Below are 18,983 nucleotides of genomic sequence, written 5' to 3'. Positions count from 1 at the left end.
AACCTGGGGCCCCTGCATCGAGAGTGCAGAGTGTCAGCCACTGGACCACCAGGGAAGTCCCCCACCAGCACCAGCATAGTTTTGTTTTTGCTTTTTAGTGCGTTCATTAATTTGACAATGGGGTAAGCACCGACACTGTACAAGTATATCCTGCGCAGAGTGAGGAAGAAAGAGCTAGAGGATTTTAAAGTGACAGGGACACAATTCACATCTGAGTTGGAGCTGCCAGCTGCTTTGGCATAGTGAACACTTCCCCTCAGCTGTGAAAGAAGTTTTGGAAAAGAGAAATAGGGGGAAAAAAATAGCAGAGGAAGAAGACCACTGATCCTAAGGAAGACTGTATTCTCAGATTTTTTTATCTAGAAGCTATTACTAAGTATGTATGCTTGCCTGTTGCCCATTTTTGTAAGACTTTAGTGTGTGTGGATGTGTGTAGATGTGTTATTACAAGAATGTATTGTAAAAAAAAAAGTGAAATGTTACATAATTATCTGCCTACTTGCAAAAAGGAAGCCAGATATTGATGGGATAGAAGCATACGGAGAGGAAAGAGTAGAGAGATCTTTGAAAACCAAAAAGATCACTGGCCACAAAGCATGGCTGGAAACTGACCAGAGTAGCTATGGTGATCAGTAAGTTCAGAAAGAACTGGTTGGCAAGATGTAATCCCTCTGCTATGAGGCCAATGGTGGTGGTGAGCAGTGGCCAGAAGAGTGTAAAAGAGAAGCAAGAGAAAAGGGCAATTAGATTAGGGAGCTGAAAGAGCACACGAAACCAAACCCAGCTTGGATTAAGTTTATGTATTGACAGCAAATTGAAAGCGGCTTTTCTGACTAGACAAATATAATGAATGAGCATTCATCTCTCATACATTACTTTGCTTACTGACTCTATCAGTGCTTTTCAAACTTTTCTGCCAAAATTCCCTAGATAGAGCATGAAAATAAATGTGTAGATGGTAGAAGTGTATGTAGGTAACTGCGGTGTTTACTTCCTCAGGGTATTTGTCCATCTCACAACGATTACTCCTTCTCTGTCCCCCTTCCACGGGGTCAGATGGATGGCTTCCAGCGACCATGTTTATGCTATGTAAAACTAAATATAGAATTATATGTTGATAGTTTTTTTGTGTGTGTACTTAAAACTGTCTTCTAATCTCCACAGTTTCTGATGAGAAATCCATGGTAATTCAAATCACTGATCCCTGTATGGTAACATATCATTTTTCTCAAACTACTTTCAAGATTGGCTCTAATTTTGGGGTTTTTAACAGTGTGACTGTGATGTGCTTAAATGTGGTGTGTTGAGCTTCTTTATTAATTTTTACTTAACTTTATCTATTTTTATTGAGGTATAGATGACTTATAGTATCATATATTTCATGTGTATAACATAATGATTCACAATTTTTAAAGCTTCAGATCAGATCAGTCACTCAGTCGTGTCCGACTCTTTGCGACCCCATGAATCGCAGCACGCCAGGCCTTCCTGTCCATCACCAACTCCCGGAGTTCACTGAGACTCACTTGCATCCAGTCAGTGATGCCATCCAGCCATCTCATCCTCTGTCGTCCCCTTCTCCTCCTGCCCCCAATCCCTCCCAGCATCAGAGTCTTTTCCAGTGAGTCAACTCTTCACATGAGGTGGCCAAAGTACTGGAGTTTCAGCTTCAGCATCATTCCTTCCAAAGAAATCCCAGGGCTGATCTCCTTCAGAATGGACTGGTTGGATCTCCTTGCAGTCCAAGGGACTCTCAAGAGTCTTCTCCAACACCACGGTTCAAAAGCATCAATTCTTTGACGCTCAGCCTTCTTCACAGTCCAACTCTCACATCCATACATGACCACAGGAAAAACCATAGCCTTGACTAGATGAACCTTTGTTGGCAAAGTAATGTCTCTGCTTTTGAACATGATGTCTAGGTTGGTCATAACTTTCCTTCCAAGGAGTAAGTGTCTTTTAATTTCATGGCTGCAGTCACCATCTGCAGTGATTATTAAATATGGGTTATATCTCTGTGCTATACTATATATCCTTATAGCTTATTTATTTTATATAAAGTAATTTGTACCTCTTAATCCCCTATCCCTATCTTGTCCCCCTTCTTCCCTCTCCCCTCTTGTAACCACTGGTTTGTTCTCTATATCTGTGAGTCTGTTTCTTCTTTGCTATATTCATTGGTTTTGCTTTTTTTAGATTCCATATGTAAGCGATATCATACAGTATTTCTTTCTTGGTCTGATTTATTTCACTTAGTACAATACCCTCCAAGTCCACCTATGCTGTTGTGAATGGCAATTTTCTTTTTTATGGCTGAGTAGTATCCAATTGTGTGTGTATCTCACATCTTCTTTATCTGTTCATCTGTTAATCAACCCTTAAGTTGCTTCTACATCTTGACTACGGTAAATAGTACTGCTATGAACATTGGGGTGCATATATTTTTTTGGATATATACTCAAGAGTGGAATTTCTGGCTCATATAATAGTTCTATTTTTAGTTTTTGTGGAATCTCCATAATGTTTTTCCACATTGGCTGAACCAATTTACATTTCCTATTAACAGTTGTGGAGCACCTTTGATCTGAAAATTTATGTCTTTCACCAAATTTGGAAAGTGTTCAACCATTATTTCTCCACAGAGTTTTTTACCCCATTCTCTCTTTCCTCTCCTTCTGTGACTCCAATTACATATATGTATATTAGATTTCTGATATTATAAGTTTCCGAAGTTCTGTTTACATTTTTCAACCTTTTCTTTTTCTCTATAGTCTTCAAACTGAATCATTTCTATTAATCTATCTTCAAGTTCGCCAACTTTTTCCCATCTCTAAAGCATTATTAAGTTCATTCAATACTTTTAAATTTTCAGATACTCTATTTTTCAGTTCTAGAATTTTCATTTGGCTCTTTTTTATAGTTTCTAGCCTTTTTTTTTTTAAAAAAGAATTAAGCTACAGTGTTGATCATTTTGTAACATATAGAACTATGGAATAACTATTTTGTGCAACTGGAACTAACATAGTGCTGTAGGTCAATTATACTTCCACTTAAAAAAAAAAGAATTAGGGGATTTCCCTGGTGGTCTAGTGGTTAGAATTTCAGGTTTTCACTGCCACAGCCTGGGTTCAATCTCTGGTCTGGGAACTAAGATCCCGTAAGCTGCATAGTGTAGGGGAAAAAAAATTAAGCTATAAACATTAACAAGTAGTGGATCATAACAGAGTTAGGCAAAGGCACCAATTTAAGCAATAAAATAGTTCCAAGTCTAGACAAAAGAAACAAAGAAAATGCAGAAGGAAAGAAAGGAAGGAAGGAACAAGAGGAAAGAAAAATCAGGCCAATCAAAAGGAGTTTTGCTAGTCATGGAGGTATCAAAAAGCAGTTCCAGAAGTCAACACTGGCAATGGCCATCCAAGCACTGTGTTGAGAAAGTGAATCTTGGTAATGGATTTGAGTATTCAGGCCATTTGACAAGGCTCTTCCAGCTGTGAAAGTAAATGTATCACACAGTGCAGTCTGGTGCCTTCAGCATTTCTAGTAGTATAATTTACTTTTCAGATCTCAATTTCCAACCTGTGGTAGGCTGAAAAATGTGTATCCCCAGAAAAGATTTCCATCTCTGAATCCCTGGAGCCTATGAATATTACCTTACATGGCAAAAAAAAAAAAAAAGTGAGGGAGGGCTTGGCAGATGTGATTAAGGATTTTGAGATGAGGTGATTAGTTTGGATTATCTGTGAAAAGTGAAGTCGCTCAGTCGTGTCCGACTTTTTGCTACCCCGTGGAGTATAGCCCACCAGGCTCCTCTGTCCATGGGATTTTCTAGGCAAGAATACTGGAGTGGGTTGCCATTTCCTTCTCCAGGGGATCTTCCCAACCCAGGGATCGAACCCAGGTCTCTCTCGTTGCAAGCAGATGCTTTAACCTCTGAGCCACCAGGGAAGCCCTGGATTATCTGAGTGGGCACCAAATGTAACCAAAGGAATCCTTACAAAACAGAGAAAGGCAAATTTCACATACAAAGAGGAGAAGACAGTGTGAAGATGGAGGCAGAGACAGGACTGATGCTGTCACAAGCTAAGGAATGCTGGCACCCACCAGAACCTGGAAAAGGTCAGGAATAGGTTCTCCCTTCCAGCCCTGAGGGGAGTGCTGCTTTGGTGTACCTTGATTTTGATCCAGTGATGCTGATCTTGGACTTCAGGGATCCAGAACTGTGACAGAATAAGTTTTTGCTGTTTTTAGTCACCATGTCTGTGGTAATTTGTTACAGAAGTCATGGGAAATATGCATGTTCACCAAGTGACCTTCTGAATACAGTTTGGTAGACCAAATTAGGAGCAATGTTTGTGGGAAGTGCTGATTGTGCTGACTTAAACTTTCTGTTTCTCATGGGAGATGGAATAGGTGTAAATTGGTGAATTGACACTATAGTTTATATGTTCTGGTTTTTACATGTCTTGTGAGCTTGACTAATATGAGTCTGACCCCAAGATTTCCTCTCTGCAGTGACAAAACCAGCTGTTTGAACTTGCAGGATATTTGTAAGATCCTGCCTATGGGAAACATACCAAGAGAATTAATACCATCTTGTGGAGGCTTTTGGGAGTCATATATCTGGTCTCTCCTGGTTATTCCATGATCTTACAATCATTTCTCTACTTTAAGACTTCATTAATAACAAATTTATCATGGGACAGACAGTTTAAAAAGCTTTCATATTCATTCTCTCATTTAATTCTCATACAATGTTACAGTCTAGGCGCTGCCAACAGAAGGCAGGCTCCCTGTGCCATGAAGGTGAAGGTCAAGTGCTGAAACAGCATGGTCACTTGGCTCTGGGTGGCCAACCATGAGAACTACAGCATCTTCCATATGGCCTTCAGTGGCAGCTGCCTGGACATCAAGATGCTGAGTGACGACTGCCTGCTGCTATGGGGCCAGTGCTTCTACTGGTTCCACATGCATAACATCCTCAAGAGGCTCAAAGCACAGCAGGTACAGCAGAGCCCTGTGTGCCTCCAGAATAGGAAGTTCAAAGAATGAGGCTAGTGTGGCCCAAGGCTCCCTCTTCGCTCTGAAACAGCCCCACCCCACAGTGGCTCTGAGTAGCCATGGTCTCCACTGGCCAGTACCCTTTGGGCTATGACAGGGTTGAAACAAGGACCGGAGATGCGTTTGTTCTGGTGTTTTATTGATTGATTTTGGTTACACTGGATGTTTGTTGCTGCGGCCAGCTTTCTCTACTTGCTGTGGTCTGGGGTGAGGGGGGCCTCCTCTCTAGTTGTGGTGCTCTGGGTTCTCATTGAGGTGGATTCTCTTGTTGTAAAACACAGGCTCTAGAGTCCTTGGGCTTCAGCAGTTGTGGCTTCCAGACTCTAGAGGGAGGGCTCAATAGATGTAGCACACAGGCATAATTGCTTTGTGGCATGTAGAAACTTCTCAGACCAGGGATCAAACATGCGCAAGCCGATTACTAGCCAGGGTGCCACCAGGAAAGTCTGACATTTGTTTTTTTCCATTGCAAAACTGACACTTTTATCCAAAAAATAAAACTCATTAAACCACCTGAGCCTGGCCAAAAAAAAAAATCTGATTTTTATAGTGGAGGAAAGTAAAATTCAGATCAGCTAAGAGTTTTGCCCTTGGCAAGTGGAACTGAGATTTGAACCCAGGTCTTCTGACTCTGAACGCTAGTGGCTAGGGTTTTTAGTTCAACAAACATCTGTATTATGTTTCATTATATACTAGGTAACAAGAACCAGGAATTCATATATGAATAAGACTAGCCTTATTTCTACTGCCATAAGGAGCTCCAAATCTAGTAGGAATAAATATGTACAAAGTGCAAAAATGTTTATACCAAGGGCAGAAACAAATGGAGCAGAAAACTCTATACCTTACATTGTGCATTAGGAACTATAATTCACTGAATTTGTGTTTGTATTTGACTGTTTTAGCATATTATTATCTGGGACATTATTGCTAGATAAAATATTGTTTTTTAACAATCCAGTTAAAACAAGCTTGCCATCCAAGAAGAGGAATTCTAAGCAGAGGATTGGCATTAAACAAAAATACACTTGTAATTAATTCTATGTCTGTCTATGTTAACTGCTTGATGAATATATAAGTAGTTTACATAGTGCTGTTCTTCCCAATAATTTCCTTTGTTTATAAATCCTAAGTTAAATAAGTCATTCAAATATCATTAACCTTAGAAATAACCTGAATTCAGGATGACCCAGTCCTTTCTCTAGATCAGTTTTGGTGTCTAGATCAGACTAGCTCCTGTTAGGGTGCTAATCTGAGTCATACAGATTGTTAATCAAGGGACTTCCCTGGTAGTCCTATGGCTAAGACTCCACGTTCCCAATGCAGAGGGCCTAAGTTCGATCTCTGGTCAGGGAACTAGACCCACATGCCGCAACTAAGAATCTGCATGCCACAACCGAAGATCGCACATGCCACAATGAAGATCAAAGGCCCTGTGTGCAACCACCGAGACCCGGTGCATCCAAATAAATAAAAACATTTTTTTTTTAAGAAAAGATTGTTAATCAAGTGGCGTGGAAATAGTCAATATCCCTGATTTAGGTAGTGCCTGATAAGGTAGTCAGTCCCACATATGCTCAGCAAGAGAGGCAAATCAGATTCATATTAAGAAATAACTTTAATACATCGCATATGTGATAAGTACCATGAGAGACATATAAGGGGTTATAGAATTTGGAGAAGGAAAGAGTCATATTCAGTTGGAAGATTCTGAGAACAGTTCACAGATGAACAGCTTTTCAGCTGATCTCTGAAGGATGGATAAAACATTTAAAAATAAACTTCATTTCTTTAGTACATTAAAATTCATATTTATTGTAATAAATTTAAAACAGAAAAAGTACATAAAAGAAAAATTTCCATTTATAATCCCAGTATCCAGAAGTAACCACCGCTAACATTTACAGTATTTCTTCTTAGTCTTTCCATGTAATTCAGTATTCTTCTTAAAAAGAACTTACTTCTTTTTTTAAATGTCTCTATGGCAGTTTATCGGAGAAGGCAATGGCACCCCACTCCAGTACTCTTGCCTGGAAAATCCCATGGATGGAGGAGCCTGGTAGGCTGCAGTCCGAGGGGTCTCGAAGAGTCAGACACGACTGAGCGACTTAACTTTCACTTTTCACTTTCATGCATTGGAGAAGGAAATGGCAACCCACTCCAGTGTTCTTGCTTGGAGAATCCTGGGGATGGGGGAGCCTAGTGGGCTGCCATCTATGGGGTTGCACAGAGTCGGACACGACTGAAGCAACTTAGCAGCAGCAGCAGCAGCATGGCAGTTTATTGTCCATCATAGTATATTTCATCAATGGCTTGTTCTAGGATAATAAAATTGTATTCTAGGGAATTACCTGGTGATTCAGTGGTTAGAACTTCATGCTTTCACTACTGGGGCCTAGGGTCAATCCTTAATCAAGGAACTAAGATCCCACAAGTCAGGTACTGCTGCCAAAAAAAAAATAAATTGTATTTGCTTTTATTTTGTCTCATTTTGTTTTTGTAAAAATATTCTTAACAAAACATTCTTGTGATTAAGTCTTTACATACTTCCTTGTATTTTCCTTAGGATACTGTCTTGCAAGAATAATTGCTTTCTCAAAAAAAAAAAAACCTTTTGTAGGCCTCTCATTAACCTTTTTAAAAATTGTGATAAAATATACATAGTTTAAACATTTTTTAACTAAAAATAAAATGGCATTAAGTACGTTCACAACATTGTGTAACTATCACCACTGTCTATTTCCAGAACTATATTATCTCAAGTAGAAACTCTTTACCCATTGTAGCAATAATTCCCCACTCCACTTCTCCCAGCTTCTACTCTCTACTCTACCGGCCATCTCTATGAACTTGCCTATTCTAGGTACCTCATTTAAGTGGAATTATATGTTTGTCCTTTTTGTGTCTGACTTCTTTCACTTGCATGTTTCCAAGGTTCAATCATCTTGTAGCATGTAGCAGAATTTTATTGATTTCATGGCTAACATTATATTATATGTATATACCACATTTTCTTTATTCATTCATCTGCTGATGGAAACTTGGGTTTTTCTTGATTTGGGGCTAAAGGCCTCTAATCTTTTTGATAAATTGTCCCTACTAGAAAGCTTTGACAATGTGCACTACCAGAAGTATATATGCACCCATTTCTCTGATACTTATGCACACTATACTCTTTTATATTAGCAACATAGTAGTAAAATATATCCTACTGTTGTCTTACTTTTCATTCCTGATAAAGACACATTACATTTGGAAAAACAAAGATAGCAGTGCAAGACAGAAGACAATGTCTTTAAAGAATTACATCTTTGAAGAAAAAAAAAAAAAATCCAACTATAATTCTATAATGAGGGAAAATAAATTTTCTGTTTATTTCTGACATGAAAAAGTAATCTGACAGACTAGCTCTCCCACCATTCAATTTAAAAAGCTAGAAAACTACAGAATAGATGAAACAACTGTTTTCAGATATTGGACAAAGGCAACACAAGACAACGATCCCTGAGAGAAGAGGAAAGAAAACAAATTATGTTAGCCTTCAATTCTCCCAACTATCTGACAAGAGATATTCCCCAAACAATATTACAGGGACAGCAAATCCAAGCACAGTACAGTGATTTTGCTAAGATGAAGGGACAGAGATTAGATCTGGGGAAGGCTGAGCAGATATGATCTTGTGGAAGAACATACTAGAGAGAAGAGAGCTATGCAGAAAAGGAGCTCCACAAATTTTCATAGTGGTCCTGTGAGTCTTTGACTAATAAATAGACTGCCCATCCAGGGAAGTGCAAGGGGAGAAAACATGAAAATGGCCAAAAGTCAACTACCAGGTGAAAAACAACTGCTGAAAAATTACAAAGTGAAAAATTACTGGCACCTACACAGGGATGGGAAAATTTGGGTTCCAACAGTCAGACTGAACAGACCTTGTTGAATACTCAGAGCATTCAGTAGAGATCTCAAAAAAGCTATGCCTTAGAAGTAGGACTCTATAAACCTAAGAATAGAACTAGACCTATCCTATGGCACCCCACTCCAGTACTTTTGCCCGGTAAATCCCATGGACGGAGGAGCCTGGTAGGCTGCAGTCCATGGGATGGCTAGAGTCGGACACGACTGAGAGACTTTACTTTCACTTTTCACTTTCACGCATTGGAGAAGGAAATGGCAACCCACTCCAGTGTTCTTGCCTGGAAAATCCCAGGGATGGGGAAGCCTGGTCAGCTACTGTCTATGGGGTCACACAGAGTTGGGCACGACTGAAGCAACTTAGCAGCAGCAGCAGCAGACCTATCCTAACATAGTTTAAATACATGCCTCAAAAGTATCAAGCTGATAGTCAAGTAAATTAGCTGCCTGCCAAAACAAAGTCCAATACTCTTTAAAAGAGAGAAATAAAATCCAGAAACTGAACAATGTAACATTTACAATGTCTAGCCTCTAATAAAAAATTACTAGACTTGCTTCTTCCAGCCACCAAATAATTTAAATTAATTAAATTAAAAAAGAAAATGTGACCTATAGTCAACAGAAAAATCAGACAATAATCCCTTAGAAGAAATGGAGTAGCCATCATGGTCAACAAAAGAGTCTGAAATGCAGTACTTGGATGCAGTCTCAAAAACAACAGAATGATCTCTGTTCGTTTCCAAGGCAAACCATTCAATATCACAGTAATCCAAGTCTATGCCCCAACCAGTAATGCTGAAGAAGCTGAAGTTGAACGGCTTTATGAAGACCTACAAGACCTTTTAGAACTAACACCCAAAAAAGATGTCCTTTTCATTATAGGGGACTGGAATGCAAAAGTAGGAATTCAAGAAACACCTGGAGTAACAGGCAAATTTGGCCTTGGAATACGGAATGAAGCAGGGCAAAGACTAATAGAGTTTTGCCAAGAAAATGCACTGGTCATAGCAAACACCCTTTTCCAACAACACAAGAGAAGACTCTACACATGAACATCACCAGATGATCAACATCGAAATCAGATTGATTATATTCTTTGCAGCCAAAGACGGAGAAGCTCTATACAGTCAACAAAAACAAGACCAGGAGCTGACTGTGGCTCAGATTATGAACTCCTTATTATCAAATTCAGACTTAAATTGAAGAAAGTAGGGAAAACCACTAGACCATTCAGTTCAGTTCAGTTCAATTCAGTCACTCAGTCGTGTCCAACTCTTCGAGACCCCATGAATCGCAGCAGGCCAGGCCTCCCTGTCCATCACCAACTCCCGGAGTTCACTCAGACCCACGTCCATCGAGTCAGTGATGCCATCCAGACATCTCATCCTCTGTCGTCCCCTTCTCCTCCTGCCCCCAATCCCTCCCAGCATCAGAGTCTTTTCCAGTGAGTCAACTCTTTGCATGAGGTGGCCAAAGTACCGGACTTTCAGCTTCAGCATCATTCCCTCCAAAGAAATCCCAGGGCTGATCTCCTTCAGAGTGGACTGGTTGGATCTCCTTGCAGTCCAAGGGACTCTCAAGAGTCTTCTCCAATACCACAGTTCAAAAGCATCAATTCTTTGGCGCTCAGCCTTCTTCACAGTCCAACTCTCACATCCATACATGACCACAGGAAAAACCATAGCCTTGACTAGACGGACCTTTGTTGGCAAAGTAATGTCTCTGCTTTTGAATATGCTATCTAGGTTGGTCATAACTTTCCTTTCAAGGAGTAAGCATCTTTTAATTTCATGGCTGCAGTCACCATCTGTAGTGATTTTGGAGCCCAGAAAAATAAAGTCTGACATTGTTTCCACTGTTTCCCCATCTATTTCCCATGAAGTGATGGGACCGGATGCCATGATCTTCGTTTTCTGAGTGTTGAGCTTTAAGCCAACTTTTTCACTCTCCTCTTTCACTTTCATCAAGAGGCTTTTTAGTTCCTCTTCACTTTCTGCCATAAGGGTGGTGTCATCTGCATATCTGAGGTTATTGCTATTTCTCCCGGCAATCTTGATTCCAGCTTGTGCTTCTTCCAGCCCAGCTTTTCTCATGATGTACTCTGCATATAAGTTAAATAAGCAGGGTGACAATATGCAGCCTTGACGTACTCCTTTTCCTATTTGGAACCAGTCTGTTGTTCCATGTCCAGTTCTAACTGTTGCTTCCTGACCTGCATAGAGGTTTCTCAAGAGGCAGATCAGGTGGTCTGGTATTCCCATCTCTTTCAGAATTTTCCACAGTTTATTATGATCCACACAGTCAAAGGCTTTGGCATAGTCAATAAAGCAGAAATAGATGTTTTTCTGGAACTCTCTTGCTTTTTCCATGATCCAGCGGATGTTGACAATTTGGTCTCTGGTTCCTCTGCCTTTTCTAAAACCAGCTTGAACATCAGGAAGTTCATGGTTCACGTATTGCTGAAGCCTGGCTTGGAGAATTTTGAGCATTACTTTACTAGCGTGTGAGATGAGTGCAATTGTGCAGTAGTTTGGGCATTCTTTGGCATTGCCTTTCTTAGGGATTGGAATGAAAACTAACCTTTTCCAGTCCTGTGGCCACTGCTGAGTTTTCCAAATTTGCTGGCATGTTGAGTGCAACACTTTCACACCATCATCTTTCAGGATTTGAAATAGCTCAACTGGAATTCCATCACCTCCACTAGCTTTGTTCATAGTGATGCTTTCTAAGGCCCACTTGACTTCACATTCCAGGATGTCTGGCTCTAGGTCAGTGAACACACCATCATGATTATCTGGGTCATGAAGATCTTGTTTATATAGTTCTTCTGTGTATTCTTGCCATCTCTTCTTAATATCTTCTGCTTCTGTTAGGTCCATACCATTTCTGTCCTTTATTGAGCCCATCTTTGCATGAAATGTTCCCTTGGTATCTCTAATTTTCTTGAAGAGAGCTCTAGTCTTTCCCATTCTGTTGTTTTCCTCTATTTCTTTGCATTGATCGCTGAGGAAGGCTTTCTTATCTGCCTTGCTGTTCTTTGGAACTCTGCATTCAGATGCTTATATCTTTCCTTTTCTCCTTTGCTTTTTGCTTCTCTTCTTTTCACAGCTGTTTGTAAGGCCTCCCCAGACAGCCATTTTGCTTTTTTGCATTTCTTTTCCATGGGGATGGTCTTGATCCCTGTCTCCTGTACAATGTCACGAACCTCCATCCATAGTTCATCAGACACTCTACATATCAGATCTAGGCCCTTAAATCTATTTCTCACTTCCACTGTATAATCGTAAGGGATTTGATTTAGGTCATACCTGAATGGTCTAGTGGTTTTCCCTACTTTCTTCAATTTAAGTCTGAATTTGATAATAAGGAGTTCATGATCTGAGCCACAGTCAGCTCCTGGTCTTGTTTTTGTTGACTGTTTAGAGCTTCTCCGTCTTTGGCTGCAAAGAATATAATCAATCTGATTTCGATGTTGATCACCTGGTGATGTTCATGTGTAGAGTCTTCTCTTGTGTTGTTGGAAAAGGGTGTTTGCTATGACCAGTGCATTTTCTTGGCAAAACTCTATTAGTCTTTGCCCTGCTTCATTCCGTATTCCAAGGCCAAATTTGCCTGTTACTCCAGGTGTTTCTTGAATTCCTACTTTTGCATTCCAGTCCCCTATAATGAAAAGGACATCTTTTTTGGGTGTTAGTTCTAAAAGGTCTTGTAGGTCTTCATAGAACCGTTCAACTTCAGCTTCTTCAGCATTACTGGTTGGGGCATAGACTTGGATTACTGTGATATTGAATGGTTTGCCTTGGAAACGAACAGAGATCATTCTGTTGTTTTTGAGACTGCATCCAAGTACTGCATTTCAGACTCTTTTGTTGACCATGATGGCTACTCCATTTCTTCTGAGGGATTCCTGCCCGCAGTAGTAGATGTAATGGTCATCTGAATTAAATTCACCCATTCCAGTCCATTTTAGTTCGCTGATTCCTAGAATGTCGACATTCACTCTTCCCATCTCTTGTTTGACCACTTCCAATTTGCCTTGATTCATGGACCTGACATTCCAGGTTCCTATGCAATATTGCTCTTTATAGCATCAGACCTTGCTTCTATCACCAGTCACATCCACAGCTGGGTATTGTTTTTGTTTTGGCTCCATCCCTTCATTCTTTCTGGAGTTATTTCTCCACTGATCTCCAGTAGCATATTGGGCCCCTACTGACCTGGGAAGTTCCTCTTTCAGTATCCTATCATTTTGCCTTTTCATACTGTTCATGGAGTTCTCAAGGCAAGAATACTGAAGTGGTTTGCCATTCCCTTTTCCAGTGGACCGCATTCTGTCAGATCTCTCCACCATGACCCGCCCATCTTGGGTTGCCCCACGGGCATGGCTTAGTTTCATTGAGTTAGACAAGGCTATGGTCCTAGTGTGATTAGATTGACGAGTTTTCTGTGAGTATGGTTTCAGTGTGTCTGCCCTCTGATGCGCTCTTGCAACACCTATCTTACTTGGAGACCATTCAGGTATGACCTAAATCAAATCCCTTATGATTATACAGTGGAAGTGAGAAATAGATTTAAGGGCCTAGATCTGATAGATAGAGTGCCTGATGAACTATGGACTGAGGTTCATGACATTGTACAGGAGTATGGACTGAGGTTCATGACATTGTACAGGAGACAGGGATCAAGACCATCCCCATGGAAAAGAAATGCAAAAAAGCAAAATGGCTGTCTGGGGAGGCCTTACAAATAGCTGTGAAAAGAAGAGAAGCAAAAAGCAAAGGAGAAAAGGAAAGATATAAGCATCTGAATGCAGAGTTCCAAAGAACAGCAAGGCAGATAAGAAAGCCTTCCTCAGCAATCAATGCAAAGAAATAGAGGAAAACAACAGAATGGGAAAGACTAGAGCTCTCTTCAAGAAAATTAGAGATACCAAGGGAACATTTCAGGCAAAGATGGGCTCGATAAAGGACAGAAATGGTATGGACCTAACAGAAACAGAAGATATTAAGAAGAGGTGGCAAGAATACACAGAAGAACTGTACAAAAAAGATCTTCACAACCCAGATAATTACGATGGTGTGTTCACTGACCTAGAACCAGACATCCTGGAATGTGAAGTCAAGTGGGCCTTAGAAAGCATCACTATGAACAGAGTTACTGGAGGTGATGGAATTCCAGTAGAGCTATTTCAAATCCTGGAAGATGATGGTGTGAAAGTGTTGCACTCAACATGCCAGCAAATTTGGAAAACTCAGCAGTGGCCACAGGACTGGAAAAGGTTAGTTTTCATTCCAATCCCTAAGAAAGGCAATGCCAAAGAATGCCCAAACTACTGCACAATTGCACTCATCTCACACGCTAGTAAAGTAATGCTCAAAATTCTCCAAGCCAGGCTTCAGCAATACGTGAACCATGAACTTCCTGATGTTCAAGCTGGTTTTAGAAAAGGCAGAGGAACCAGAGATCAAATTGTCAACATCCGCTGGATCATGGAAAAAGCAAGAGAGTTCCAGAAAAACATCTATTTCTGCTTTATTGACTATGCCAAAGCCTTTGACTGTGTGGATCATAATAAACTGTGGAAAATTCTGAAAGAGATGGGAATACCAGACCACCTGACCTACCTCCTGAGAAATCTGTATGCAGGTCAGGAAGCAACAGTTAGAACTGGCCAGGGAACAACAGATTTTTTCCAAGTTGGAAAAGGAGTGTGTAAAGGCTGTATATTTTCACCCTGCTTATTTAACTTATATGCAGAGTACATCATGCGAAATGCCAGGCTAGATGAAGCACAAGCTGGAATCAAGATTGCCAGGAGAAATATCAATAATCTCAGATATGTAAATGATACCACCCTTATGGCAGAAAGTGAAGAGGAACTAAAGAGCCTCTTGATGAAAGTGAAAGTGGAGGGTGAAAAAACTGACTTAAAACTCAGCATTCAAAAAATAAGATCACAGCATCTGGTCCCATCGCTCCATGGCAAATAGATGGGGAAACAATGGAAACAGTGACAGACTTTATTTTGGGGAGCTCCAAAATCACTGCAGATGGTGATTGCAGCCATGAAATTAAAAGATGCTTGCTCCTTGGAAGAAAAGTTATGACCAACCTAGATGGCATATTAAAATGTAGAGATAATACTTTGCCGACAAAAGTCCGTCTAGTCAAAGCTATGGTTTTTCCAGTAGTCATGTATGGATGTGAGAGTTGGACCATAAAAAAGCTGAGCACTGAAGAATTGATGCTTTAGAACTGTGGTGTTGGAGAAGACTCTTGAGAGTCCCTTGGACTGCAAGGAGATCAAACCAGTCCATCTTAAAGGAAATAAGTCCTGAACGTTCTTTGGAAGGACTGATGTTGAAGCTGAAACTCCAATACTTTGGTCACCTGATGCATAGAGCTGACTTATTTGAAAAGACCCTGATGGTGGGAAAGATTGAAGGCAAGGGGAGAAGGGGATGACAGAGGATGAGATGGTTGGATGGCATCACCAACCCAATGGACATGGGTTTGAGTAAACTCCAGGAGTTGGTGATGGACAGGGAGGCCTGGTGTGCTGCAGTCCATGGGGTCGCAAAGAGCTGGACACAACTGAGCGACTAAACTGAACTGAACTAGTCCCATTCATGAGAACTCCACCCTCATAACCTATTCACCTCCCAAAGCTCTCACCTCCTAATACCCTTTGGGGGTTAGGATTTCAACATATGAATTTGGGGTGACATGAACATTTGGACCATAGCAACTGGCTTGATTATTTGATGAAGGAGCTTGGTCTCCATTGGGTAGATGAAAGGGAAATAACCAAAGGTTGTTGTCTGATGAAATGACACCATCAATGTTGGGCTTAGGGGAAGTAAATCTTTCTGAAGAACAAAGTGTGTGGGACTGATTGGGGAAGTGGGTGGTGGAGAGAGATCTAAGTTTGAGACTAGTTAGTGTGTTTTTGCAGTTGCTCAGACAAGTAGTGACTAAGACACTCACCTAGATAAGGATAAAAATTATATGACTGCTGTGAAATCCAATAGCCTCAGGCTGCTTTCAGTGTTTGGAGATACTGGATACGCTTATTTTATAGATGGTCTGGTTAGAGAAAGATTAGGAATTATTAACACAGGTAATTATTGAAATCACAAAATTGAAAGCAAATTTACCACGTACTTTTCATGATGCCATGCGTTTGTACTTACTTGCTCCCCCTACCTTTCTTGAGATGCTAGTCATGATCTTATTTAACATCTAACTCCATCATTTAGCCTCCCCATCTTCCATAGTCAGAATAGCTTCTTTCTTAGCTCTCCCTCAGCTCATTACTGATACCTCTACCACTGCACATTTGACTAGTACTTAGTGATTTACATGACTGGTGCAAAAGTAGTTGCAGTTTCAGACCATGAGTTTTAAATCATTATAACTAGGCTCCGACACATCTTTATTAATCAAAATAGGAATCATTACAATCAACACATTTTTGTCAATGAAAAATAAGTTTTTTATTCCTATAGTGTAAAAATCCATGCTTCAAGATTCGATGAACTCTTGAAAAGCATTTTCTGCATGTTGCTGGTCGTAGAAATGTTTTCCCTGTAAAAATTATGGAGATGCGTGAAGAAATGGTAGTTGGTTGGTGAGAGGTCAGTTGAATATAATAGATGAGGTGAAACTTCGTAGCCCAATTTGTTCAAATTTTGAAGCATTGTTTGTGTGACATGCAGTCGGCATTGTTTTGGAGAAGAACTGGGCCTTTTCTGTTGACCAGTGCCAGCTGTAGGCTCTGTAGTTATCAATGCTAAGCTAAGTCACTTCAGTCGTGTCCGACTCTGTGCGACCCCACAGACGGCAGCCCACTAGGCTTCCCCGTCCCTCGGATTCTCCAGGCAAGAACACTGGAGTGGGTTGCCATTTCCTTCTCCAATGCAGGAAAGTGAAAAATGAAAGTGAAGTCGCTCAGTCGTTTCCAACTCTAGCGACCCCATGGACTGGAGCCTACCAGGCTCCTCCATCCATGGGATTTTCTAGGCAAAAGTACTGGAGTGGGGTGCCATTGCCTTCTCCGGTAGTTATCAGTACATCTCATCAATTTGCTAAGCATGCTTCTCAGGTATAATGGTTTCACCAGGATTCAGAAAGCTCTAGTGGATCAGACCAGCAGCAGACCACCAAACAGTGACCATTACCTTCTTTTGGTGAAAGCTGAGCTTTGGGAAGTGCTTTGGAGCTTCTTCTCAATTCAACCACTGAGCTAGTTGTCCCCGGTTGTTATATAAAATCCACTTTTTGCTGCATGTCATAATCCAATCGAGAAATGGTTAGCTGCTGTTATGCAGAATAAGAGAAGACAACACTTCAAAATGAATTTTCTTTTTTGATTTGTGGTCAGCTCATGAGGCACCCACTTATCGAGCTTTTTCACCTTTCCAACTTGCTTCAAATGCCAAATGACCTTAGAATGATCCATATTGCATTTTTTGGCAATTTCTCATGTAGTTGTAAGAAGATCACCTTCGATGATCCTTTCATTTGGTCGTTGTCAACTTCTGATGGCCAGCCACTGCACTCCTCATCTTTGAGGCTCTCGTCTCCTTTGCAAAACTTCTTGAACCACCAATGCTCTGTACATTTGTTAGTAGTTCCTGGGCCAAATGTATTGTTGATGTTGCAAGTTATCTCACTGCTTTATAACTCATTTTGAACTAGAAAATTGCTCGAATTTGCTTTTTATCTAATATCTATAGTCTAAAATATATATAAAATAAACAATAAGTCATTAGCAAAAAATATAACACATCAACATGATATAACATAAACACGTTTATTTAAGAATGTATTCTAATATAAAACAGTGAAGTTCAACAATGCAAAAACCACAATTACGTTTGCACCAAACTTAATACACTGGGCTCATAACTGCCTCTCTCTAAACTAGCCCAATGATTAAGATCCAACAAATAATCAAAATAAACTTTAATCAAACCAAAGATCCAGGATATTTAAAGGTTTACTGTGAGAAGTCCTGTTGCAAAAAAAATAGTCTCTCCTTAATAATAATTGTGAAAGTATAGGGACTTTCCTGGTTGCCTAGTGGTTAGGATTCCAGGCTTTCACTGTCATGGCCTGGGTTCAATACCTGGTCAGGCAACTGAGATTTCCCAAGCGACACTGCATGGTTAAAAAAAAAAAAAACTTAAAATATAGATTCCTCTATAACCTATGAGCTTACAAATCATCAAACACCTACTTATAAGTTAATTAAATCTTATTTAAAATCTTTATAATTGTAAGGGCCTTATACAGGGGAGTTTCTCTTTCAGTATCCTATCATTTTGCCTTTTCATACTGTTCATGGGGTTCTCAAGGCAAAATTACTGAAGTGGTTTGCCATTCCCTTCTCCAGTGGACCACATTCTGTCAGATCTCTCCACCATGACCCGCCCATCTTGGGTTGCCCCACGGGCATGGCTTAGTTTCATTGAGTTAGACAAGGCTGTGGTCCTAGTGTGATTAGATTGACGAGTTTTCTGTGAGTTTGCCCTCTGATGCCCTCTTGCAACACCTACCGTCTTACTTGGGTTTCTCTTACCTTGGGCGTGGGGTATCTCTTCACGGCTGCTCCAGCAAAGCGTAGCCATTGCTCCTTACCTTGGACGAGGGGTATCTCCTCACAGTGCCAAAGAATGCTCAAACTACCGCACAACTGCACTCATCTCACACGCTAGTAAAGTATGCTCAATATTCTCCAAGCCAGGCTTCAGCAATATGTGAACCGTGAACTTCCTGATGTTCAAGCTGGTTTTAGAAAAGACAGAGGAACCAGAGACCAAATTGTCAACATCCGCTGGATCATGGAAAAAGCAAGAGAGTTCCAGAAAAACATCTATTTCTGCTTTATTGACTATGCCAAAGCCTTTGACTGTGTGGATCACAAGAAACTGTGGAAAATTCTGAAAGAGATGGGAATACCAGACCACCTGATCTGCCTCTTGAGAAATTTGTATGCAGGTCAGGAAGCA

At 40.5% G+C, this 18,983-nt stretch overlaps 1 pseudogene; it reads left to right on the top strand.

Moving 5' to 3' along the window:
* The first annotated feature begins 4,797 nt into the window (after nucleotides 1–4,797).
* LOC147372078 (anaphase-promoting complex subunit 11 pseudogene) lies at nucleotides 4,798–5,049 on the top strand (annotated as a pseudogene).
* The last annotated feature ends 13,934 nt before the right edge of the window (nucleotides 5,050–18,983 follow it).

This window comes from Bos grunniens, chromosome 5, assembly GCF_055505025.1.
Source record: "Bos grunniens cultivar Pamir isolate PY7600 chromosome 5, Bosgru_T2T1.0, whole genome shotgun sequence".
NCBI lineage: Eukaryota > Metazoa > Chordata > Mammalia > Artiodactyla > Bovidae > Bos > Bos grunniens.
Note: the sequence above shows the minus strand (reverse complement) of the source record. Positions and strands in the feature narration are given on the sequence as shown.